Here is a 27,405-nt window from a genome sequence, read left to right on the forward strand (position 1 = left end):
CAGGATGAACAGAGAAAGAGGTCTTGAGATTTATCATGAACAGGGATAAAGATCAGGAGTCCAGGCCAATTCAGGGCTGGGTTATCGGACAGAAATCCGGCCAGAGAAGCTCTGAGGCAGAGGGGAAGGGCAGCTCCAGTTAAAGAGTCAGTGAGCTTTTGCTGGATCAGAAACTTGAAAATAATGACAAGTCTTCCTCCAAAGACGCCACCTCAGGATAAACCTTCCTGGACCGTAAAGAGACCAAATCTATTACGACTTTGATACCCACATCCAAAGCCCTGTCCTCATCCACACAGAGTCCCGCAGAGCCCAGGTTGGCCAAGACTGTCGCATCTCCTCTGCAGATGTGGAGCTCAGCTGAGGAATTCAAGTTCCCTGTTGGCTGGGAAGCGCCAGTCTTGCAGTTCCGTGGACTCTTTCCCATCGCCTTTCTTTGGAGCCCACCATTAACCTTCTTCTTTGGCCCTCCAGCATCCTGTACAGGGGTTCTGACATCAGGGCACTCGATACAGTCTTGTCAAACTAAAGGAAAAGAAGCTCCCAGTGCTGAACTTGCAAAAACTCCAAAAACAACACAAATACGGCAACCCACAGAATGACGTATCAAGTGCCTGCGGATTTCAATGAGGGTTATTTTAAAGCATTCTGTACAGACAAATGGGTGACGTTGGATGTGCTTGTATGAGGAGATGGAGAGGTTTCATGTATTTGAACACACGCTTTTGGCTTTCCTAAGCACCGGAGCACATTTTCTCGGGCTACATTTAGGCAGTGGGTTTCCATGTTTAAGGAGTTAGGAATTATTGAAAAGCACTTTGCAAAAACTTGGCAGCAAATCCAGAGCCACAGTCTGAATCAGATTTTTAAACTTCTAATATTTCTTCAGTGTAACCCTCTATGAAAGGAGTGCTCAAGAGAGATCAGAACACTAAATGGAGTGAGGATTTTGTAATGAAGTAATCAAACCCAGTGAGATGGCAAAATCCAGAAGAAGGAATATTAGAAGAGCAGCGAGAAGACCTCTGTTCCTATTCTGGTTTTACCACTTTAAAACCCTAAGGCACTGGGTAGCAATTAATCCCTCTGAGTCTCATTTTTCCCATTTATAAAGTGGAGAAAATAATGCCCACTCTTCCCAGACTACTAGCTGGGATAATTATAAGAAGTGAATGTGAGTGTGTGTGTGTGTGTGTGTGTGTGTGTGTGTGTGTGTGTGTATACATCAAAAAGTATAAAGGATAATAATAATGGGAATGCTCTGAGGAGAACATTGAAGACATTAAAACTTCCTTAGGTTAACATTTTCAACTTCAGAGATAAGCAACCCCTTCATACCTGCTCTCCAGGTGATTTTCAGATGCCCTCTGGGCATGACAGATGCCTAAAGCTAATTGTTTCTCTTGTAAACCCTTTCCTGAATTCCACAAAAGTTTGCTTTTCCGGCAATCTCTCTTCAGAGTTCCTTTCTTGACCTGTACAAAGTCATTTTCGTTCCAGATTGTGACTTAAAGCGTTTTCTGCTGCACCTAAGAATCCCACATTTACTTCCAAACTTCTTGGCACAGAGGGCTTTTATCCCTGTAGGTGTCCCTCTAGGTGTCTGGACAAATTCTGGGAAGCAAGTGGTCCCTCCCAAAGTCACAGCTTCCTCCTGGTTCTACCATGAGGGAAATCTGCCACTCATCTCTGGCCTCTGTATTTCCTAAGTTGGAAGTTAGATCTACCCCACTGCCTCTCAACTATCTGGGTGGATGGGGTGGGGTGTCACACCTGCAGCCCTTGGATGGCTGCCCTCGAGTCTTCTTCACCAGGTAAGGGATGCGCTTTACAGCATATCACTCTTTACAGATGTCCTCTCCTTCAAAAATCTTCCCTTGCCATTGTGTATTCCCAAACTAAGTGAATAAGGTACAATTGTCAAAGAATTGCTACTCAAAATTTGCTTTACTAAATACCACATATGTGTGTTTGTCTTCCATTCTCTTTTGTACCTGATTTTATCATACTGGCATCTCATTCCAATATCCTATTGCAGATGGAAAGGACCATCCCACATTTACCTCTACATTAGATAAGGATATCACACCACGAGCACTGTGCCATTCAGATTTAAACTCTTGTTCCGTAGTCATCTTTTTCTTTCTCAAATGAGCCCGCAAATTGTGCTACTGAATTGTCAGTGTGAACCTGACTTTAAAGACAAGAAGTTGTGACTGGTCCAAGGTCATCACATTCTCACATCCATCACAGAGGCAACTGTGCCCTTGATGATGTCTCCCTGTCATGTCTTGAATATAAAAATATCTGATCAATTTGAAAGATGTTAAATAGGAACAATTCTAAGGACATAATTTTGAATAAAACAGATTTTTAAAATAAATTTATTTATTTATTTTTGGCTGCGTCGGGTCTTCTTTGCTGTGTGCGGGCTTTCTCTAGTTGCGACGAGCAGGGGCTACTCTTCAATGCAGTGCGCGGGCTTCTTATTGCAGTGGCTTCTCTTGTTGCAGAGCATGGGCTCTAGGTGCACGGGCTTCAGTAGCTGTGGCACGCGGGCTCAGTAGTTGTGGCTCATGGGCTCTAGAGTGCAGGCTCAGTAGTTGTGGTGCAAGGGCTTAGTTGCTCCGCGACATGTGGGATCTTCCCAGACCAGGGATCGAACCCATGTCTCCTGCATTGGCAAGCGGATTCTTAACCACTGTGCCACCAGGGAAGTTTTTTAATAAAACTCCCCTTTCCCTCGCCGCTCAACTCTCTTCACTTTTGCATACACCGATTTCATCAATGTTGCTTTTAAAAACAACCAAATCTTGCCCAAAAATGAAATAATGAATTAAATCTGAATCTGATTATGCCTCTATATCCACCTTCCAAATTAAGTAAATACAGGGGACTGGAGAACATGTTAAAGGAAACTACAGAAATGTGATCAACAAAATCCACGTATGGGAGCCTTCACAGGACAAAAGACCTGTTTTCTGGAAAAACAACAACAAAAACAAATAGCAAGAATAAAAAGAAAGAGATTGAGGTGAACCTCATGAAACCTCATTGAGGTGAACAGCATGAAAGAGATTTTAAGTGATATATCAACCAATTGCAAGATATGGACTTTATTTATATCTCAATTCAAACACATCCTGGAAAAAAAATGTGAATCAGAGAAATTTGAACACTGCTTCATATTTGATAATATTAACAAAATACTATTATTTGAAGGGTGATAATGCTTTCTGGTGATTATGTTTTTTTAAAAAGCATCCTTATCCTTTAAAGATTCATACTGATATGTTTATGGGTAGAATTACACAATGTTTGATATTTGCTTCATAATAACACAGTGGTAGGGTTAGAGAGAAAACAGGATTGGCCATTGTAAGATAATAGAATATATATGTATTGGTCTCTGTTCCTGGTTCCTGGCACAGAGCTCCTAAAACCCTTGTGATAATACTAGGAGCATCTCTTGTTCTAATACTTGTCTTTGATCCCCATCCCGACACAGGGCTCCTTGATCCCTTGTAAACTTCTAAGCGATAAGAGCGCTAGGAACGTCTCTTTTTTTTTTTTTACTGAGGTGACCCTGGGTGAGCTCTTGAATGGTTCCTGGATGAGGTCTGGTCACCAGAAAGACCAAGCCATGATCAGAAGCTTGGAGTTTTCAGCCCTACCCCTAATCCTCCAGAGAGGGGAGAGGGGCTGGAAATGGAGTTAATAATTGATCATACTTACGTGAGGAAGCCTCCATAAAATCCCGACAGTACAGGGTTCTGGGAGCTTCCAGGTTGACAAACACACGCACACCTGGAGGGTAACATACCCCAACTCCACAGGGACAGAAGTTCCTACGCTTAGCACTCTCCCAGACCTCGCCTTATATATCGCTTCATCTGGCTGTTTATCCTTTATCATACCCTTCAATAAACTGGTAAATGTAACTGTTTCCTTGAGTTCTGTGAGCTGCTCTAGCAAATTAATCAAGCCCCAGGAGGGAGCCTTGGAAGCTCTGACGTACAGCCGGTTGCTAGAAGCATAGGTGATAAGCTGGGCTTGCCAAAGGCATATGGAGTGAATGGGGCAGTCTTGTGGGACTGAGCCCTCAACCTGTGGGACCTAACACTATCTCCAGGCAGGTAGGGTTTGAATTGAGTTAAATTGTAGGACAGCCAACTGTCACAGAGAAATGCTTGGTATGGGGAAAATCCTCCACGTATTTGGCAACCAGAAGTGTCAGAAGTGAAGTGTTCTGGGTGAGTCGTCAAGGAGAAACACAGAAGAAATACACAGTAGGGAAGATCTAGAGTTCTTTCCTACTCAGGAAGAAAAAATCTGAGTTTTTCCACTATCGCCATGATTTGATCATTGTTGAAGCTGGATGACGGTACAAGAGGGTTTATTATACTAGTCCTTATATTTGCATACTTTTGAGATTTTCCATGATAAAGTGTTTTTGAAAGCCAGCTGAATAATTCGCTAACCAGATGATTGAATAAACATTCAGCATTTCAACTGGCTGTGTTGATGTAATGTGGACCTGCTCAGAGTAAGGTGTTCGATTTATGCTTTCCCTTATTTACCAAGAGCATAAAAACCAAAAGTGCAGATGCATAATGCTAATGGAAATATTGCAATGTCTTATACCACAGAAGTGACTTGCTTAGTGCTTTACTACAAGGTGAGTGGAGAGAATGCATACCATCGTCCTTTGATTTGGGACAGGGAAGGTTCCTTTCTTCTCTGTAAGAGAGACTAAGAAAAATGCAACGTAACAATCCACTCTGGCTTTGAAGTATGGTGACTTTGCTGTTGTTATTAAGGTCCTTTTGAGAGTGTGTTGGATTCTACACACTATGGGAAGATAAAGTACAGCTAGAATTCATTAAAATGCCATCCAAGCAATGGAAATAGAGCTGAGACTGGGAAGAGATATGAGAAGAACTTCAACAGTTTCTGTAACACTTTATGTCTTTTCAAGTCTGATTGGAAGACATTTTAGCATTGCTGTTCTCAGTACCAGGTATACAGGTATTTGTTACATCTGTCTCCATTTTTCTTTTATGTTTAAATATCTTATTATAAAACATACATAAAGTTTTCCTGAATTTGCTTTTTTTTAAGTGATTTTTTAAAATTAATTTACTTATTTAGTTTTATTTTTGGCTGCATTGGGTCTTCATTGCTGGGTGTGGGCTTTCTCTAATTGCGGCGAGCAGGGGCTACTCTTTGTTGCAGTGCACGGGCTTCTCATTGCGGTGGCTTCCCTTGTTGTGGAGCATGGGCTCTAGGCACAGTAGTTGTGGCACACGGGTTTAGTTGCTCCGTGGCATGTGGGATCTTCCTGGACCAGGGCTCGAGCCCGTGTCCCCTGCATTGGCAGGCAGATTCCTAACCGCTGCGCCACCAGGGAAGTCTCCTGAATTTGCTTTTACATGAAGCTTGAGACGTGGAACAGTAAATATAATGAGTACAGTTTTGCACTCTGGAATCCAGGATAGACTTTTACATGTATTGTGATTGACAATATCATGGAGAAGCCTCTTTCACTCATCTCACCCCACCCCGCAGTGTTAGCTGCACTACCTCAAAAGAAACCAAAGATGTAATCAGACGAATAAATTGCCACATCTTAAAATGCACACACTGTTAAGATATTAACTGCCACTCAACTCTTTGTGTAATAACATGCATCCTTCCCGTGGTCCAGCTCATTCATTCCAGACATGAGGACTTAACTCTAAAGAAGCCACAGAGCCCATGTTCTATAGCTCCTCATATACACTGGGCATTGCATGTAGGCTGAATAAATAGTATGTCTCACAAATACGTGTGCTATCATGTTTCAAATATAGAGAGAAAATGTTGGGATTAATAAAATATGAATTTGTTTAAAACCTAATGGAATCCAAAATGTCTTTCAGTCATCATATATTATCTCAATGTGTTAATAAAGGTATGAAACCCATCATGAAGGAAATCAAAATTTGGAAATCCCTCCAAATCATCTGGAAGGACAGTACTTCATTCTTTTTATTGGTCACATAGTATTCTATGATGTGGATGTACTGTAATTTAGTCAGCCATTCCTATATCCATAAGCTTTCTCTTTGGCCACTTGGCTGAAGTTCCTTTGGCCGCTACAAACAATGGTACAGTATACATCCTCTGACATATGACCATACAAATGTGCACTTGTGTTTCTGTGAGGTAGATTCCCAGGAGTGGGATTTCTGAGTTGAAGGGGAAGTGTATTTTAGGCTTTAATAGATGTTGCTATGTTGCCTTCTAGAAAAGCTGCAGAGCTTTGCAACTCCATGGACAACGTACAAGAGAACCCTAGTCCCTGTATCTTCACTAGCCCTGTATCTTCACTATAACACTAATTGGTGTTATAGCTCTATTTTTAAACTGAAGCATAGTTTATTTACAATATTATGTTTAAGGTATACATCACAGTAATTCATTATTTTTGCACACTGTATTCCACTATAGGTTATTACAAGATAATGGGTGTAATTCCCTCTGTTATACAGTATATCCGTGTTGCTTATCTATTTTTTATATATAGTAGTTTGTATCTGTTAATCCCATACCCCTAATTTGCCCCTCCCCCTTACCCTGTCCCCTGTGGTAACCACAAGTTTGTTACAGCTCTTTTTAATGTTGCCAATTCAATGGATATAAAGTGATATTTCAGTTGAATTTCTCTTACTACCCATGTACTTGAGCATCTTTTCAAATGTTTGTTGATCACTGGGTTTGTTTTTCTGTGAATTTAAAAAAATTTTTTATTTGAACCTTCTCTACATTTTTCTACTATATTGTGGGTCTTTTCCTTGTCACACTATAGGAAATCTCTCTATTACAGAAATTGCCCCATATATGATGTTGCCCACTCCCACCTCTTAGGTCACCCTCTATCATATCATAAAATCTTATTTTCTCCGTAGTAATTACCACTATTTGAAATTATTTTGTTTGGGAATTCCATGGCTGTCCAGTGGTTAGGACTCCGTGCTTTCACTGCTAAGGGCGCAGGTTCAATCCCTGGTTGGGGAACTAAGAACCCACAAGCTGTGTGGTGCATCCAAAAAAAAAAAAAAAAAAATTATTTTGTTAGTTATTTCTTCACTGTCTCTTTGAACAGAATGTAATTCTATGAAAGCACAAACTTCTCCTTTCCTCTTTTATCTCCCTCGCCTATGACAGCGTATAACACAAGATAGGCACTTAACTATATTTATTGAATAAATAAATAAAGAGAAATGGGCAAGAAATTACTGACAGATTCATGCAGACCCAAGGACTAGTGATAAACGTCATAATTATAGCAACCACATACCCCAAATTTTCTGGAACCGTTTTGATTATTTGTTCCCTTAATTATACTTGTGCTTGTCAGACCATGTGCCCTAAGGTTTGATTCATATACTTATGTATAAATTATGCGTGAACATAGATGAGAAAACAATGAATCATCCTTGAGGGATCGTTAGGAATGGGAAAAACAAGAGTGATATTAGGAGTTTGCCATGAGACAAGAAGTAAAGGCATGAAGGCAGATAAAACAGATCGTCAAGGACACAGCAGTGGGAAATCAACAAACATTTATGGGTGAACAATTAAAGAATTAAAGAATGCAATGTGTATTTGCATTTGGAACTGAGAAGAATTGTGAATAGAAAGATAGGTGATGATCAGGTTGTAGAAAACACACACGACGCTAAGGAATTTACACATTTTCTTATAGGAATTGTGGAGTCATCAAAAGTTTTTCAGCAGGGGGATGACATAATCATATTTATGATACAGGAAGAACACTCTGGTGGCAATGCCATGAATTAATTAGAAGGGGAAGAGAAGTTTTTATTAATCATGGTCCTTCCCACCGTCCTAAAATAACTCGTGCCAACTAGTCTAAGTGTATTTTATGGACAGCATTTTTAATAGAACTAGCAGGGTCAGCACCTATTTCCCAAATCAGATGACAAGACACTCTAAATTTTAGCCATTAGCTTTTGCTGCCCCAATTTTTTATGCTTAAGAATAAAAACCATAGGAGTTGCACTAATTTCCTCAATAAAGTGGATGCTTACATTGACTGAGAGTGATGTTCATTTTCTGCCAAATTATATCACCCTCCTCTTCTAATCCAAGATTTCCGAAATGCTTCTGAGGAATTTTGTGTGCCAGGTACTGTGTTTGACCTACACCTAGAAATAAGTATAATTGGTTAGATTAATATTAGGAAATAGCATTATCTAGTCTTAGCCTGTCACCTTTCTTAGTTAGGGTAAACGTATCTGCATGGTAAAGTTATGTCTATTTAGACCAAGATAAAGGGAGATGTTTGCCTTCTTCTTTTGTTAGTTTAATAAATCTCAAATCTTTGGCATGAACTTTCCAATCTGGACTAGATATTGATCCACTAAAGTGGTGAATTGGCACGTCTCCCTTTGGATGGGTAGTACTTCTGTTTGCAAGCATCATGTGATTCTCCTTGAATGACTGAAGAATGGCTCTTCTGACAAGGTAAATCATACTTTATTGAGAGAGTGCAGTAGAGTTAAAAGGACATGACTTTGGGGTCAGATATTCCTAAATTTAAATCCCTTCTGTGTTACTTACTAGTTGAGTAATATTCATTCAATACATGGTTGAGAACTATTTTATGTCAATTACTGGTCTAGACACTAGGGGTTGAAAACTGCCTGTAAGGAGTTAGGAGTCTAGTAAGAGAGAAGGACAAGGAAATCAACCTTGTACGTAGTATGGAGGAATGAACTGGGAGCAATGGTGACACAAACAAGAAGGTAATCAGAGAAGGCTGCTAAGCAAAACGGCACCCCAGACCAAAGGAACATAAAGAACAAAAGTGTAAAGGCATGCCTAGGAATGGTGTGTTTGGTGACCCCAAAAACCGTGAATTTTGCCTTATTTATATACAAACAACTTGTCTGTTTTCACCACTGTAATGGCCGGCACCTAAGACAGGTTCTGATACACAGTTGGAGCACAATAAATATTTGGTGAAATAATATGAGAAGTAAAAGATGTGCTGAAAATAGTGAGAGATAAAGCTAGAAAAACAGGCAGAGGACAGATTATGGTTGGGTTTCAGTTTCAAGATGAGACATTTTGATTTCTATTCTGTTTCTGAATACTTTCTAATCTCAGCTGAGGATTAGATTTGTCTGAATCCTGGATCACCTGTTAAAAATACAGACTCCAGAATTCTCCTCAGAACTGAACCCAAATCTCTAGAAAAGAAGCATGGATGTCTGTATTTTAGCAGATTTTCATGGGATGTAAGTATTCTAATGATCTGAGTGTTCGAAGAAACTGGATGAGGCAAAAGAGTCTGAGGGCCTGAACCAAAGACAATAGTACATCAATAGAGGAAATAAGAAAATAAATATGTATAGTCTATGCGAATTAGGTTGATCTGTCAAGACCCAGTGATCATCGGAGAATGATAACCAGAGAGGCATCTACGATTCTGATTTGAGTTCCTAGGTTACGTTGTCAAGAAATACAGTAAAGAATGCCTGAAGAAAAACTAGCCTGGAGGAGAAGATAATGAATTTTAGACAAATTTAAAGTTCTTATTGTGAAACCAGGGGTAAGGTCCGGAAGGTAAGAGAAAAATGGAACTGGATCGTAAGAGAAAAGTCTAAGCTTGAGTTATACAATGGGAGATAACATTTAAAAGATGTCAATCTGTTCAGATTGTCCCAGTAATTCATGCTATGAAATCTGTCATATGACATAGCTCCAATGGCGTACTGGCAAATGTTTATCAACTGGCTCTCAGGGGGTGAGAGTGGGGGAGCCCTGATTTGTCGAATTCCCTATATGGCAGATTTCAAGCTACCAAACACGTCACTGAACATGAGATCAGGGAGAAAAGTGCACAACTGGTTCTCACCACCAGTAGAAGCTGGCCCCAGCACACCATGATTGCATAGTCCCCCTTTGCCCCCCAGAAATTCGCTTACAATTTCCTTTGGGTCACTTTCCCTAATGAGTCCTTACTCCATTAAAAAATTTTCCATCCTAGCACTAAACACAATACCATTTTTAAAAAGTCAACTCAGTACATTCAGATAAAGACATTTCTCCCCCAAACGTCCCATCTGTTCTTCACAACCCTCCCTAGGTTGCCGCACTCTGCTCCAAGCCAGCTGGCACTTCCGAACAGCTGGGTAAAATCATTACCCACTGTCCAGATGTATCATAATTCCATCAGAGCTGGTTCCTCTTTAACTCTTTGGCCTCTCCAACCACCATCAAAGGAATTAAGTGGCCACTGTAGATCCGCTGATTTCGGGGCCAAGTTCTAGGATTGTTGGATTCTGATGGCTAGCTACTAGCTAGGCTTACAATTCCTAGGTTCCTCTCATCTGCTTCACTCACATTTGCATCTTTATTCTGCTGAAAACATTCCACATCGTTCATTTCCCTCCTACTATGCAGTCTGGCAAAGAAGCTTTTGTAATCGCTTCCTGAAGGGTGGGGGAGGAGATTGGGATCCAACAAGAATTCAATAACCATCTCTGCTTGTAACTAGTTCATGCTTATAAGGAGACTGAAACTCTCTCTGGCGTTATCTGGCAGAATAGTCAGAATAAGTCTGAGGTTTACCAAAATCTCAGAGCACACTATCTCCACACTGTTTGTCTTTAGGACACAGGTGACAGATTGCAGTGTGACCTCCCCAGTTGCTTTATCTTGACCTGAGTGCTTGTTGTGTGATAGACTGTAATTTTCTTTCAGCATTGTAAAGATGGCATTTTTTATTTTTTTAATCTAACTTGCATCATTTCTTTTAAGACACCAGCTAACAGACTATTGATTCTTCTAAAAGTGTCATTTTTTCTGTCTAGCTATTTTTGAGATTTTCTCTTTGTCATGGTTTCAGCCACCTTATTTTGAGGCACCTCTGTGTGTTTTTCTTAGTATTTATCCCGCTTGTGGTTCTAAGTACTTCTTGAATCTATTGCTTAATTTCTTCCATCAGTTTTGGGAAATACGCAGCATTAGCCAGCCCTTTGACCACTGCTTCTGTCCCGTTAGCTTCCTCTGCCCCATATGTGACTCTATCCTTATGTCAGACTCTTTTACTCTCCCATGTATCGCTTATGCATTTTTTGGAACTCTCAATGTCTTTCTTTCTCTATTCTTTGTTCTTGAGATTTTCCTTCTGGCCTTTCTTCCAATTTATTAACTCATTCTTCTATCATATCTAATCTGATATTAAACTTACCTATTAAGAACTTAGCTTCCGTGACCGTAGTTTTCAATTTTATAATATCAGTTGATTTAATTTTAAAAATTGATTCCTATTCTCTGCTGATATTCTCCATCTTGTCATCTATCTTCTTGAACATATTCGTCATAATTATTTTAGCATCTATATCTGATAAGTCTGATAACTGGATCAACTGTGGGTCTGTATGCATTATGTGTATTGATTTTTGTCATCTCTGATTTTGATAATTTATAATGTTTACTGATGCACATTATTGGCTACATTTTATTAAATGACATTGTGTCATGAAAAAATGTAGAGATTGTGGACGGTATTATCGTCTACCTGAGAGGATTTATGTTAACTTTGGGCAAAAATTTGAGTAGGAGCAGCTGATCTTACTCTGTCTGATCAGAAATAACTTATTCAAGACTGGATTTCAGTCTCTGAAAAGACTATTTTGTGTTCTCCATTACTCCTAGGATGTAGACCTTCAGGAGTTTTAACTGAAAGCTTGATATGTTTACAGGGACCCTGAACTCTAAATATTGTCTCCCTAGCACTATGAGGCTGAAAAATACATCTGCTTAGCTTCATGGCCTCTCAGCCCTTAACCTCTTATGAAGAGACATATGCTTTGGTGGGAAAAAGTAGTGCAGAATATCAGACTCACTCTTCTGCGTTTTTCTTCACTCGGGGATCTTGGGTCACCAAATCCTTGTAATCTCTCAGCTCCAATGTCCCCTCTGCTCCATGAGGCCGAGGAAAGTTCTAATTAGCTTCTTTGCCTTTTACCTCCTAACTCCCTGATGAGCTGCTGAGCTTTTTACATCATGCAGTTTATGAATCAACACATAAGAGGAATAATGACTTAAAATTTTGTCCTTGCCTCAGTAAATTATCTTCTCTCTGAGATCTCAGTCAAGCAAGTCATGGATGCATTGACAGCTCTCAGATGCCTCTGAGTTGATTTTCTTCTGTGTTTTATCCAGGTTTTCTAGTCGTTCTCTGAAGAAGGTTGTTTGGATATAAACTATTTCATCATAGCCAGAAGCAGAAGTCCAAGACAGTGAAAAGGAGTTGTAGTCTAGCTATACATTGAAGGTCAAAACAAAGGACTTGCTCTTTCACATAAACTGAAGTATGAGAGGTAAATTAAGGGCTATATGAAGGCCGTTGGCCTCAGCTACTGGAAGGGCTGAGTTGTAATTTATGGATATGCGAAAAGCACATGAGAAGAAGGCTTGTCAGGGGAGTATCAGGAGTAAATTTTGTGATGGCTGCTAAAAAAATAAAGAGAAGATTCCAGAAGGCATTTTGGTATATGACTCTGGAGTTCAGAGAAGAGGTACAGTGTGGGGATATAAATCTAGAAATCGTGAGCATATGGATGGCATTTAAAACCAAGAGAGTAGGTGAGGTCACCAAATGTATGAGTATAGATAGAAAAGAAAAAAAGATGTAAAGAGTAAGTCTGGGGAACACTAACATTTATGTAAATGTCAAGGAGATGAAGAGAGACCAGCAAAGGAAAGTAAGAACTTAAAACAAGAGACTAAAGAAAACCCAGGTGAGTGAGATGTCCTGGAATCCAACTGGAGCAGCTATTCCAAGGAAACCATAGTAAATCATGTGTCAAGTACTACTGAAGGACAAAATAAGACTGAAAAACAACCACTGGGTAAGCAACATGGAGTCCTTAGTGATATTTATGAGAGTCATTTTAGGGAAGGGGTGTAAAAGTCTGATTGCAATGAGTTCAAGATACAATGGGAGGAGAATTTTTTCCCAAGTAAGTTACATCAGGGAATTAGTTCTTGCTGTTTATCTTATTGGAGTTTCCAGAAAAATATCTCATCTAAAATTCATCTGATTTCCTAGAACAGATGGACATGATTCATGTAATCTCATCAATGATTCTTTTTTTTTTAAAATTTTTATTGGAGTATAGTTGACGTACAATGTTGTGTTAGTTTCAGGTGTACAGCGAAGTGAACCAGTTTCATATATATATATATATATATATATATCTCCATTCTTTTTCAGATTCTTTTCCCATATAGGTTATTACAGAATGTTGAGTAGAGTTCCCTGTGCTATACAGTAGGTCCTTGTTGTTTATCTATTTTATATACAGTAGTGTGTATCTGTTACTCAGCCATAAAAAAGAATGAAATAATGCCATTTGCGGCAACATAGATGAACCTAGAGGTTATCTTACTAAGTGAAGTAAGTCAGACAGACAAAGACAAATATCAGTATTACATAACTCATCACTGATTCTTTAAGCATACCTCCTTTAATGCTATCTTCAGGATCTGTTCATGGCTGAAGATCTGTTTTGCCCTAAAATAGTTAATAATCAAATGTCTGATGTAAAGATTCCATATGGTCTCCACACCCCCCAAACTATTATCTGGGCCCTTAGGCAACATTGTGCAGTGATGAAAAGAAAGGAACTTCTAGAACATGTACTACAATAAATACTTGCCCCGGGAGGCTCCTTAACAGTTACTTCTGCTTTCCCAATTCTGGACTTGTAATATTTCCATGGACTATTCCAGCCAAAATTCAAAGATATCCCTGCAATAAGACTAGCACACCCTGAGGAAACACACACACACACACACACACACACAACTTCTAGTGGTCACTTCTCAAACTATAATATTCACCCTAAACAAACTTCAGAGCTCAGGCCCACACAAAAGGAGCTCTTGTGAACCTTGGAAAGAGAGGGGTATCCTTGAACCTAACACTCTGGCAGATGGATCATACTTTTCCTTTCCTCCTCTAGACAATATTTATTTTCTCAAAAATACTGAATTAGGGGTGGCAAACTCATTGATTTATTTTCATGCCCACCCTTCTTCAGATATCTCTCTTGAAATCCCAGAGGACTCCACCACTGAAAGAACCTCCCAGACCACCACCAGCATTATCCTCCTTGTAAACATCTGACTCAGTATCTTGAATCCCTTCCGGGTTAGAGGTCATGCTGGAGATCGGAGTAAGAAATTGCGTTCATTCCGTCTCTAACAACAAAGATGCCGCTTTAAGTGATTACTCTCCATTCTCACAATGTATGGTGTTGTGTATTATTCAGGATATGCTGCCTGCTGGAAAAAACACCCCCAAAATCGCAGTGACTGAACATGATCAAGGTATTTTCTTGCTGATATAAATTCCAAGGTAAACATTCCTCGCCAGGTGATTCTCCAAGCAGCACCTCAGGAACCAGGCTACTTCCATCCTGTGGCTTCAAGGTAGCCCTGACAGACAAAAGGAGGGGATGAGGGGTTGCACAAAGTGTTCTGTGGCCAGTCCTGGAAGTGGCATGCATCACTTCTACAACATACAACTGACCAACAGTGGCCTGCACTATTTTAATCTAACTTCAAGAGAAATAAGGAAATGCAATCTTTTTTGTGCTCAGGAAGAGAGATACAATTGCTGAGCATCTAGTCATTCTCTGCCAGACTTCCTCTGGCCACCAAATTCTCAGCTCACTCTTGCTCTTACATACAAAGCACACTCACCCTCTCACCAACGAAGGCCCCAAAGTCACACCCAATCACTACATCTAGGTGAGTTTGGATCTCCAGGTGATGCACAGTTCTTCCAATAGGGCTATTTATGGATCCTTGTGTTCTGATGGTCTATGAATTAAAAGATAAGTTATCTGCCCACCACCACACACACAGCCAGTACACAATGGTGTAACAGAGCCAAGATAACAGTAATAAACAGCCCCATTTACAAAGGGAACACGTGGAAAAGCCTAGAAGTCAATGGTCTACAGCAATACTGAAGTCATTCTGGGTAGAAAATGTGAAGGATTCCAAAATGGTGATAGGAAAAGTTGTTTGATAAGGTTTTTCTGGTGTTCTCCGAGAGGAATACCACTGTCCATCCTTCTTTGTGGCCCTGCTTCTTTCCTCTGTGACCTTCACCGTGTCCGCTATCCTCTTTGGCCACATGTGAAGTGGGAGAGAGGGGGCATGTCTTTGGGAATGCTGGAAATTAGCCTCCCTCATGCTTACAGAAGTGTGGAGTCCCAGTGGTTGTTTGAAGTCTAAAGCGGTCAAAACAGGTTTGTTTGTTTTTAATTTGTTTAGGGTGTGACTTATTTGGAAATAAAAATTCCTCAAAAACTTAATAGGCTTCTTCTTTTTCCATTACACATATTTTCTTTGCCCTAAACAGCACCTTTTCCGATCACCGTTTTTGTCTTGTATGGAAACCCAATCTCTTATTCCTCAAGAGATAAAGTCCTTGAAATATTTCAGAAACAAAAAACCCCAAAAAACTTAATAGGCTTCAGACCAATTTGCTTCCCAGCAGTTGTAAGTGCCAGAAACCACATTCAAAGATCTTCCCTAGACATAATTCCCAAATACGTTTTATCTCTCTGCTTCTTTGCCACCATAAGAATCTCTCTCAATTTAATGATAGCTACTTGAGGCTATAACTTTTAAGGAGAATACCCTGTCCTTAAACTGATCTTTTTTGTGAATCACTTTATTCACCTGAAAAGATTTACTGGATTGCTAGTGCTTAAAGTTGTTTTTTTTTTTAATTTCATTTTTCACGGTTTAGAGTCTACAAACAGCTGACTTTTCAACTCTGCAAAACTGAATTTCCAGACTCTCTCTATTCCCTTTCATTTATGCTTGCAAACTAGCCATCTATTTTTCAAGCATTTTCTTGGCCAAACGCAGCCAATAAAAACCACACTCCACAAGAGTTATATTTCTCAATTCTTCACCTGGAGTTCAATTTCAATAGGCACGTGTTACCTTCCAAGTGTTCACAGGAAAATGTTTTACCAAATGTCTTGCCACTGCATAACAAGGTTACCATTTTTCCAGCTGCCAGTTTCAGTTTCTTTACTGACCACAGCCAATCACTAAGCTAATAACATAGATTTCATATTTTTGTTATGAAAGGACTCCACTTCAACATATAAATATTTGTACTTGAATAGGCTAACTGCTGTAGCAGACAATCCAAAATCTTACTGGCTTAATGCAATTAAAAAAATTTTTTTAATTCAAGTTCAGTGCAAATATTCCTGGTTTGGTGGTTCTCTTGCAAGTTGTGCCTTAGTAACACAAGTGCTTCTATCTTATGGCTTTGCCATTTTACAAATTCAAGGTAATCCTGGAATAATCCAGTCCTCAGATGGGGTAAGAGAGAGGAGTGTAACTCAGAGGATTTATGACCATGCCTAAAAGTTATATACATAAATTCTGTACACATTTCTTTTTCCAGCCCCAGCCTAACAGCAAAGAAAGCTTGGAAGTAAAGTCTACCCATGTTCCCAGGAAGAGGAGATAGAACTGGTGAGCGTCTAGCTAGCTTTGGAGTAAATGCAGCTAGAACCACAGATTATCCTAATATTGGAAAGTAAAAATTACCCAATTCTAAAATATGCAACAGAGACATATAGAAAACCCAACCTGAATTCTGAAAATGTACTGATTTTATTTTATTTTATCATTTAAAAAAAATTTTTTGGCCACACCACACAGCTTATAGGATCTTGGTTCCCCAACCAAGGATTGAACCTGGGCCATGGCACTGAAAACACTGAGTCCTAACCACTGGACTGCCAGGGAATTAATTCCCTGTACCTCATTCATATATTAGCTAAAATGCATTGAGAATTTACTATTTCTCAGGCATTCTTCCAACTGTTTTATAATTATTAAATCATTAGTCTTTAAGATAAGTCTATGAGGTGGATGCTATTATAATGCCCATTGTATAGATGAGGAAACTGAGGCACAAATGGATTGGGAAACTTACCCAAAGTCTCACAGGTTGTAAGTGGGAGGAACAGAATTTGATCCCAGGCAGTCTGGTTCTAGAGCACAGACTCACCCATTACACTGCTTGGCCCTTTCTGATTTATTCACGAACTTCTCAGTTTAATACACTATTACTGAATACACTACACACTGAAGTCCTTCAGGCATAATACACTATTGCTTAAGGGCATATTCTCTCTTCCCCTCCTCCACCCAGGATGCCATTCCCAGTCTTGTTTGTACACTTGTCCCTACTGATTCTGTAGGACCTACTCATAATGTATACTTGTACCATCTTATAACTGTGTTAGTGGAAATTTTGGGAACAGAGATCATCATCCACTCTATAGATTGATAAGAGAAGAGGACAAAGGGCAAATTCAAGAATCTGCACATACATTTAGAGGGTAGTAAGAAGAAAAAGCCAGTCCACGCTTGACATTTGCCAGGTCTGGGGCAAAAGTCCAAACAAAGGCCCACAGTCTATACGTCTAAGACTTAAAAGTTATACACAGAATGAACACAGTGTTAAATAAAATACATTGATTCTCCTACCTTGAAAAATATATTATCATAACATTCTGGAATGCTAGATTGAACTTAGAATTCGTGGACTGGAAATTCCATGCCAGAATGTGGTGCCTGGGGAGAAGCTGGCCCCGGATGCTCCAACTCCCTTCTTTTCCCACCCTGGATCCATCTTATACCACAAGGGGCCTCTGAGGCATATAGGTGGATATTTGGGCTTTGACCACATCATTCCAGCAAATAGCCCCTCCTAGGTCCTCCATCAAGAGAATGACTCAGGGAAAGGCCAGGCTAGAAGCCAGCTTGTGCTGTCCAAATAGGAAACTCCTGGGTTCTGATTATCAAGAATATGGTCTAGATGGAAAGAGAACACAGGTTTTGGGTGGGGATATCCTTTTTGCCCCACAGAATCCTCACACTGTAGGGAAGGGCACTGCCACAGAAGGGCCAGAGCAGGACTACTCTCTGCAGAGTAGGACTGAAATCCTTGATTTTGTCTCTGACCATGAAGGAGTGACAGGGGTTGAATTTATTCTCCGGCCTCCAGCAGGACACTTGGATTACAAATAATGTTAAAGGAAGTCCTTCAGGCATAAGAAAAATACCAGTTGATGATTTAAACTACACAAGGAATGAAGAATGCCAGAAATGATAGATATGTGGGGAAATATAAAATATATTTTTCTCATTTTTAATCCTTTGAAATGTAATTGACTAGCTAAAGATATACCATGAAAACACTAATCTACAAAAAGCTGGAGTGGCTATATTAATATCAGAAAAAGATTTCAAAGCAAAAATATATTGTCAGGAATAAAGAGAAACATTTCATAATAATAAAGGCACGTATTATACATACAGAGGACATAACAATCCTAAACTTTTATGTACCATTATTAATAACAGAGCTTCAAAATACATAAAACAAAATTGGTAGGACTAAAAGGGGAAACAAACAAATCCACAGTAATAGAACTGTAAAGAGAAATAAAATCATAATTATATTAGCAGATCACAACATTTCTCTATTAGCAATTGATGGACAAGTAGATGAAAAATCAGCAAGAATATAAAACACCTGAATTATCACTTCAACCAACTTTACCTAATTGACATTTATGAAACACTCCACAAAGCGTCAGAATACCCATTCTTTTCCAGTGAACATGGAACGTTCACCAAAATAAACCATATTCTAGATCACAAAACAAGCCTCAAAAAATTTAAAGGGGGACTTCCTTGGTGGCGCAGTGGTTGAGATCTGCCTGCTAATGTGGGGGACACGGGTTCGAGCCCTGGTCTGGGAAGATCCCACATGCCGCGGAGCAACTAGGCCCATGAGCCACAACTGCTGAGCCTGTGCATCTGGAGCCTGTGCTCCACAACATGAGAGGCCACGATAGTGAGAGGCCCGTGCACTGCGATGAAGAGTGGCCCCCACTTGCCACAGCTAGAGGAAGCCCTCACACAGAAACGAAGACCCAACACAGCACCCCTCCCAAAAAATAAATAAATAATAATTTAAAAAAATTGTTTTAAGGGATTAAAACACACAAAAGTATCTTCTCTGACCATAACCAAGTTAAACTAAAGATCTCTAACAAAAAGATATCTGGAAAATCCCCTAAATAATGCAGAAATCAAATAACACACCTCTAAATAACACATCAAGAAAAAAAAATCACAAGAGAAATTCAAATTTAAACTGAATGAAAATGCAAAAATGTATGAGATGCAGCTAAAGCAACATTTAGAGGATTTTTAACATTAAATGGTTATATTAGAAAAGGATGGGTCAAATCAACGATTTAAGATTCCACTTTGAAAAACTAGACAAGATAGATCAATGGAACAGAAGAGAGGCCAGAAATAGATCCACATATTTTTGGTCAATTGTTTTTTCACAAAGCTACCCAAGTAATTCAATTCAGAAAGAACAGGCTTTTCATCTGATGTAGCTGGAACTATTGGATATCCATACATTAAAAAAAAAAAAAATTAACCTTGATTCTGAACTCTCACTCTATATACAACTTAATTTAAAATGAATCATAGACTTAAATATTGGACCTAAAACTCTAAAACTTCTAGAAGAAAATGTAGGAAAATACCTTGTATCTAGAATACTTAAAAACTCTTACAAATCAACAAAACAAAGAGAACAGCCCAACTTAAGAAATGAGCAAAAGATTTAAACAGACATATCACAGAAGAAAGACAAATATGCACATGAAAGGGTGCTTGGTTTCATTAGCCATCAGGGAAAGGCAAATTAAAAACCAGAAAGAGTTACCACTACACATCCACTAGCACGGCTTAAATTTTTAAAAGACTAAGTGCTGGCAACAGTGTGGAGCTATGGGGACTTCCCTGGTGGTCCAGTGGTTAAGGCTCTGTGCTCCCAATGCAGGGGGCATGGGTTCAATCCCTGGTCAGGGAACCAAGATCCCGCATGACAAAAAAAAAAAAAAACCAAGAAAAAGAAAGGGAGTTAAAGAATGTGGAGCTATGTCTTGTTTATGGTTTCCTTTGCTGTGCAAAATCTTTTAAGTTTAATTAAGTCCCATTTTTTAATTTTTGTTTTTATTTCCATTACTCTAGGAAGTGGGTCAAAAAAGATCTCATTGTGGTTTATGTCAAAGAGTGTTTTTCCTATGTTTTCCGCTAAGAGTTTTATAGTGTCTGGTCTTACATTTAAGTCTTTAATCCATTTGGAGTTTATTTTTGTGTATGGTGTTAGGGAGTGTTCTAATTTCATTCTTTTACATGTAGCTGTCCAGTTTTCCCAGCACCATTTACTGAAGAGGCTGTCTTTTCTCCATTGTATGTTCTTATCTCCTTTGTCATAAATTAGGTACCCATATGTGCGTGGGTTTATCTCTGAGCATTCTGTACCATTGATCAGAGTGAAATAAGTCAGAAAGAGAAAAACAAATACCATATGTTAACGCATACATAAGGAATCTAAAAAAAAAAAAAAATGGTACTGATGAACCTAGTTGCAGGGCAGGAATAAAGATGTAGACACAGAGAATGGACTTGAAGACACAGGGTGGGAGGGGGAAGCTGGGGCAAAGTGAGAGTAGCATCGACATATATACACTACCAAATGTAAAATACTTGGATGGTGGGAAGCAGCTGCGTAGCACAGCGAGATCGGCTCGGTGCTTTGCAATGACCTAGACGGGTGGGGTAGGGAGGATGGGAGGGAGGCTCAAGGAGGGGATATGGGGACATATGTATGCATCTGGCTGATTCACTTTGTTGTACAACAGAAACTAACACAGTATTGTGAAGCAATTATACTCCAATAAAAATTATTAAAAAAAAAAAAAGAATGTGGAGGTATGGAAACTGTCATAGATTGCTCAGGAATGCAAAAGGGTGTAACCACTTTGGAAAACGGTTTGGCATTTTCTTATAAAGTTAAACATCTACTTACCATAAGATCCAAATATCTCACTTTGAGATATTTACTCCATAGAAAATTATTTTTAATTTTTACTGGAATATAGTTGATTTATTGTACAATGTTGTGTAGTGTCAGGTGTACAGCAAAGCGAATCAGTTATACTCTATTGTTTTAGATTCTTTTCCATATAGGTTATTACAGAGTACTGAGTAGAGTGCCCTGTGCTATACAGTAAGTTCTTATTAGTTATCTATTTTATATATAGTAGTGTGTATATGTCAATCCCAGTCTCCCAATTCATCCCTCCCCTCCCTTATCCCCAGGTAAACCCCATAGAAACTAAGACGTATGTCCACACAAGGACTTGTATTCAAATGTTTATAGCAGTTTTATTCCTAACAGCTCAAAACTAGAAACAACACAAATGTCCATTGCCTGGTGTTTGCATAATAATCGTATACTTCTCAGCTATAAAAAAGAACAAATTACTGCTATGGAACAACATGCATGAATCTCAAAACTGTGATGCTACGTGAAAGAATCCAGACACCAAAGACTAAATACTGTAGTTTCCATTTATACACAATTTTAGAGAAGACAAAACTATAATGACAGAAAGATTAACTGTTGCCAAAGACCAAGAATAGGGGGAGAAGATTGATTCGAAGAGGCAGGAGGCATTTTGGGGTGAGGGAAATGTTTATGATTATGGTGGAAGTTATAGGACTCTACATATCTGTCAAAACTTAAATAGTTAACTACATTCGTAGCATGTGATATCTAAAGCATACAAGAGAACATATAAAGATAATATAGTTAATACATATTGAGATATAAATAAAATGAACACTAGTGAAACTGCCACTTGAGATCTAGAGTGTTACAGATATTGTTTCTCCTTATGCCAACAGATTGTTTTTTTAACAAAAAATGAATAACTACCTAATCTTATTATAGTTAAAAAATGATAATCAATGAAAGTTATTGTACCTGTATTACATCTCAACATAACTGATTTTGTTAATGTGAAGGTGAAACCTGGAGCAAGGACCCCTCTTGACTGAGTCTAAGGGCAGTAAAGAAAACAGAAACTAGTAAAAGAAACTAAAAATGTACAATTTGTAAGGTGGATAGAGACCCCGATCATTGTGTTAACAGGAGCCTAGGAGTACCAACCGCTGCCACACATCAACAACAGCTAACAATGAGGGTTTCTGTTGGCTTTTTTTATGAGATGGTCAGTCATTGGGGGCCACAAGAGGAGACCAAGGAGTGATTCAGGAAAACAAATTTATTGTACTCACAGGTCCTAGAAACAGGAGACATAGCACAGCACCCAGTGCCGCTTGGAGAAACACCAGGGGAGTCAGGAGGCAGAAGACAGGAAGCAGGGGGGCACTTAGACCATGGCCTTTATTGGGGTTTCTGCAGGAGAGACAAAGCAGGGCAAGTAAACCGTTTAGGGCTGGCTGGTTTGAATCATTTCAGCGAGCTCTGGGCTACAGGGATGGTCTCTAGTTGCCTGGTACCTGGCCTTAGGATCAAGGCAAAGGAATATCATCTCCTGGGGTGCAGGGGCCAGATAGAGGAAGCCAGGCTCCGGATTTGCTTAGTTTGCATAACAAGGCCATGCTCCCAGCTGAGCCCTAGCTTGCCTCTAGGAATTGGTTAGCCCAGGGAGAAGTGGTCTCTCCCCAGCCAGAAAGGAATATTTTTAAGATGTTAAAACAGCATAACATGCAGGAGGAAAAAAAAAAAAAAAAAATATATATATATATATATATATATATATATATATATATTACACATATATAATATATAATACATATATAATACAAACAATGCCATTTCCTAGGTGCCATGAACACTTCTGAATTTCTTGAATTAACTCTTTTAATCTGGTTAACAACCCTGCTAGTGAGTCAAACGTAGTCAGCACTGAATGTTGCATGCCAGGTGAGGACCAGAGTGGACGATGCATTTGTGCTAATGCCCGTGCTTAATTATTAGTAGGTTGAAGTTGAAGCCAGATTGTTTCTGGTTAAGATATGAAGGAGCAAAAACAAAGAATGTAGGCAGGTCCCTCCAGACGTTGGCTGTGAAGAAAACAAATGTTACAGAGTTACAGTCAAAGGAAGATTTGGTTTTTTAGGTTCTGAGATTGTTAACATGTTATATAATAAGGGAAAGGATCTGGGAAAGATAAAGATATTGAAAATATAAATGGTTTGGGGGATACTTGATGAAAAAGGAGAACTTGAGTGAATTACTTTACCTCTTGGAGCCTTGCCTATTTCTTAATCTGTAAAAATAGTCATCATAATCCCAACTGCCAAAATTTTGGTGAGGATTAAATGAAAGAAGATATAGCACATTTCGCACATATTCTGGCATAAAGTATTGCTCAATAAATGACCATTTTATTCCTTCCACCTTCTTTTTCTTTTAATATCACAACACAACTTGCTCTATGATGTGCAAACCAGCTGCAAAATGTAAACTTGCTATAATTCCATCTTTTCAGGTTTTTTATGAATGCTTTTAAAAATACCAGGGGCAAGGGGAGCTGGAGAACTTTCAAATAAGTCATTGAGAACCTGATAGATGTCAATGGCTGTATCCAAATGTTGAATAGGAAACGAAGCATAGGAATAAATGTGATACTTTTTGGAAATGAAGACAAAGCGCGAAGGAAAACTGAAATAAGAGAACACATTAACCCCAAGAAAAAAATTTATTGAGTTTGTTATTGGAACAGAGTAACTGGTACTTTTATCTCAGACGATTGTTGCATTAAGCATCCTGATTACCTTCCTTAAGTGGCATTAGCAATGTAAATCAGAGCAGGTGAACTATGTGAGATTAACTGCCTATAAAAATGGGGGTAAGAGTGAATATGGGATTTTTATTTTTAAAAGTTAAACTACAATAATAGCCCCAGGGACATATAAAGGCAGCCAGGAAATGTCAAAGATAAAAATGTTAATTAGAACATTTGGTTTCTTCTTAAAGCAGGCTGTGGTGTTGTCCTTTCTCTGACATTTGGAAACCTGAAATTCTTCTTCACTAGTTCACCCTGGACTAACATACAGCTTCATTAAAAAAAATCAGTGAATGTGGGCTTCCGTGGTGGCGCAGTGGTTGAGAATCTGCCTGCTAATGCAGGCGACACGGGTTCGAGCTCTGGTCTGGGAAGATCCCACGTGCCGCAGAGCGACTACGCCCGAGAGCCACAATCCCTGAGCCTGCGCGTCTGGAGCCTGTGCTCCGCAACAAGAGAGGCCGCGACAGTGAGAGGCCCGCGCACCGCGATGAAGAGTGGCCCCCGCTCGCCGCAACTGGAGAAAGCCCTCGCACAGAAACGAAGACCCAACACAGCCAAAAAAAGTAAAAATAAATTTAAAAAAAAAAAAAAAAGTCCCTACAAGATTTAAAAAAAAATCAGTGAATGTGATATTTATTTTTTAAGAGTTCAAAGATTGTGCCCTCACTGGGGGTAGGTATCATGGAGTCAAGCTCTGTATTTCACCCAAAGGTAAAATCTGTAAAAAAATATTTGCTTAAAATACCCTGGAGAATATTTTGTATCCCTTAGAGTAATAAGCAGGGAGGCACTTTATTGCTGTCTCTATTCTCTGTATTAGCATTTATGTAAGAAAGGGAGCTAGAGTTGCTAGAATGAAAATGTGCTCCAGTGAAGCACAGAGAGGGCACACGTCAGAGAATGTGGGTCTGGACATGAATCCCGTGCATCAACAAGACTTACATGCTCCTCGCACACAGGAAGCACGTGTACTCACATACACACATGTGTATGTTTATGTATAGTGTGTGCATGAGAGTCTTTTGAAGATCTAGTTAAAATACAGATTCCAGCTCCACCCAACTCAGCCCCCAACTCTAGTCAACTGTATTAATAGGTCTAGTGTTGACCCCAGAGTATGCATTTTGAACTATCACTCCCATGTGATTTTAATGCAGGGGCTCTGACGACCTTACTTATAAAAGCACAGTTATAGGGCCATTTTTAAGTTACTCACAATGAGGAAAAGAGTGATACTGATTTAATTAGTACCTTTATCTAAGCTGCTCTTCCCTTAAGCAGAGTAAGGTAAGTGATCTGATTTCTGAGCCTCTGAGTTCCTTGAAGTAACAAAGACATTCTGTCATTAGAGCTCACTCTGGATAGGTTCTTTCTTTATAGAAGTAATGCATTGATTTAAATGCACATTCAGACAAAAATAATACATGCGTAATTTGGCCCATCCTATTTCTAGTGTGCTAGAAAGGTAAAGCTGTTGGAGACAACCCCACAAAGAAAGGCTTTGGGGTCTACCTTCCTTGACCTCTTTCATCTCTAGTGACCTTTGTCTCCACTCTACATTATTATTCCACTCTCATGACCACAACCTACACAGTTTAGCTTCGCCCAGAACAACAGAAATGGAAATCTTTCCATCAAGAATTCCCCCCAGTGACCACAAAGCTCTGTCCGTCCATGTGGGGCTCCTCTGAGACCTTTGTTCCTTGTCCCATCTCCCTTTGCCTCATTAGAGTCCTGTCTTTAACTTCTCTTGTTCATTTTGGAATTCATCATCTCAACAATTTTGTTGGGACTAAACGCAATTCCTTTCTGCATTATCTTTCTAGCTTTCATACCTGACAAAACACAAACCCTAGATCAGTCCAGCTGACCATTTTCTCGGTGCTCACACTGGGATACTGGACTCAGAGATAAGTGAAAAACACGGCAGACGATTGCCACTATAAATTCATAATTTATAAACCTCATCTCAGTTCTCATACTTCTCAGAAATCCCTCTTTATCTTACTCATACACAATTTCCCATTCTCCATGCTACGTATTTCCAGTCTTTACCACTCTCTTCAAACTTCTTGACCCCTCATTCTCAAGGGAAAATGCACCCCCTATTTCATTCATAGAGAAAACAGAACACACCAGACAAGAACCACTGAACTTTCTATCTCCAGACAACACATGTGCCGACACCTGCTCCTGTTATAACAGATGAAACATCTCTTTTTCCGTCCCCAGAGAATCCTACCATGGTGCTTTCCATCCTTTTTTCTTCTCTTGTTGCTCAAAGTATCATCTGTGAAATACCAGCATCATTATCACCTAGGCACGGAAGGCTTGACAAGGTACACGGAAGGCTTGACAAGGTACAGAAGCCTCAGTCCAAACCTTCAAAATCAGAATCTCTAGATTTAGCATCAAAGAACTGTGCATTTTTAAAGTTTTCTAGGTGATGTTTGTTCTCCCTCAAGTATGACAGTGACTGACCTCTAGCCTCATCAGAGACCTACAGCATTTACTTCCCCTCATCCCTGGGTCTTCAATACCTTCCAACAGTATTTTAACTTGCATAATTCTCTCATCAATATTGACTGTCTGTCCCCCCACCCACTTAGACTTTTTATTTTTCTTTGCTGATTCACAGATTTCCTGAGACAGTTGCTACTTACTTTCTACACTTTCTAAACTGGCATTCCCTTTTCAGTCAACTGTCCCTACCATCACCACTCCCACCTACTTGACTGACAGTGGTAGTCACTAACTCATGGCTGAACCATGGCTGAACCCAGGAGGCATGTTTCTGTCCTCATCTTACTTGACCTGTTGACAGCATCTGCCTCAGCCGACCTCCTTCCCTAGCCTTCTCTGACACTCTGCAAGCTGCTCCTTCTCTGTCATAGCTCACTCTTATTCTCTGCCCACTTCTTAGAGTGCTCTACAGACTTCTCTAGGATTTCTTCTCTTTTAATTGACATATATGTTCCTGGGGAAGTACCATCTGCTTCCATGCCCGTTTTTTTTTTGTTTGTTTTTTGGCCATGCTGCGGGATCTTAGTTCCCCAACCAGGGATTGAACCCGGACCATGGCAGTGAAAGTGCTGAATGCTAACCACTGGACTGCCAGGGAATTCCCTCCATGCCGTTAAATATTATATATAATCTGATGAACACCAAATCGATTCTGGAAGCCAGATTTCTCTCTCAAGCTGCATTTCCACCATGTCCCTCCCACTCCCACACATTCCCCAAGCCTGTTTCTGTTCTCTGTTCTCTACCTGAATCATCCCTGAGCATCACCTGTGACTCCTGCTCCTCCTCCACCTCCACATCTGATTAATCATCAAGTCCTATTTATTCTATCTCCTAAGTCTCTGCCAAATCTGTTCATTCATTTCTCTACATCGCCCCTGTTCTTCCCTCCCTTTCCTTTCCTGAATATTCAGTACCAAAACCATGAGGTGGGACCAAGGAAGGCAGGCATCAACATCGATGTGGGAGTGACAGGGAGCTGCAGTGGCCCAGGGTATCAGAGCCAGAGTGGGATGAGAACAGCAGGGAGTGCTAGAATGGAAAGGGAGAAAAC

At 39.6% G+C, this 27,405-nt stretch overlaps 1 protein-coding gene across 9 annotated transcripts in view; it reads right to left on the reverse strand.

Moving 5' to 3' along the window:
• FUT10 (fucosyltransferase 10) overlaps window positions 1-27,405 on the reverse strand; it is a 285,646-nt gene that overhangs the window by 53,415 nt on the left and 204,826 nt on the right. For 6 of the 9 annotated variants that reach the window (XR_009499870.1, XR_009499868.1, XR_009499873.1 and 3 more), the window contains one exon: window positions 22,309-22,429. The exons of 2 other annotated variants lie outside the window; for them this stretch is intronic. The gene's annotated coding sequence lies outside the window, so the exon portion shown is untranslated. Of the gene's footprint in view, window positions 1-8,174; window positions 8,214-22,308; window positions 22,430-27,405 lie in introns of those variants that run through there. One more of the 9 variants, XR_009499875.1, reaches the window with a different exon arrangement.

The sequence above is a fragment of the Balaenoptera ricei genome, chromosome 21 (assembly GCF_028023285.1).
Source record: "Balaenoptera ricei isolate mBalRic1 chromosome 21, mBalRic1.hap2, whole genome shotgun sequence".
NCBI lineage: Eukaryota > Metazoa > Chordata > Mammalia > Artiodactyla > Balaenopteridae > Balaenoptera > Balaenoptera ricei.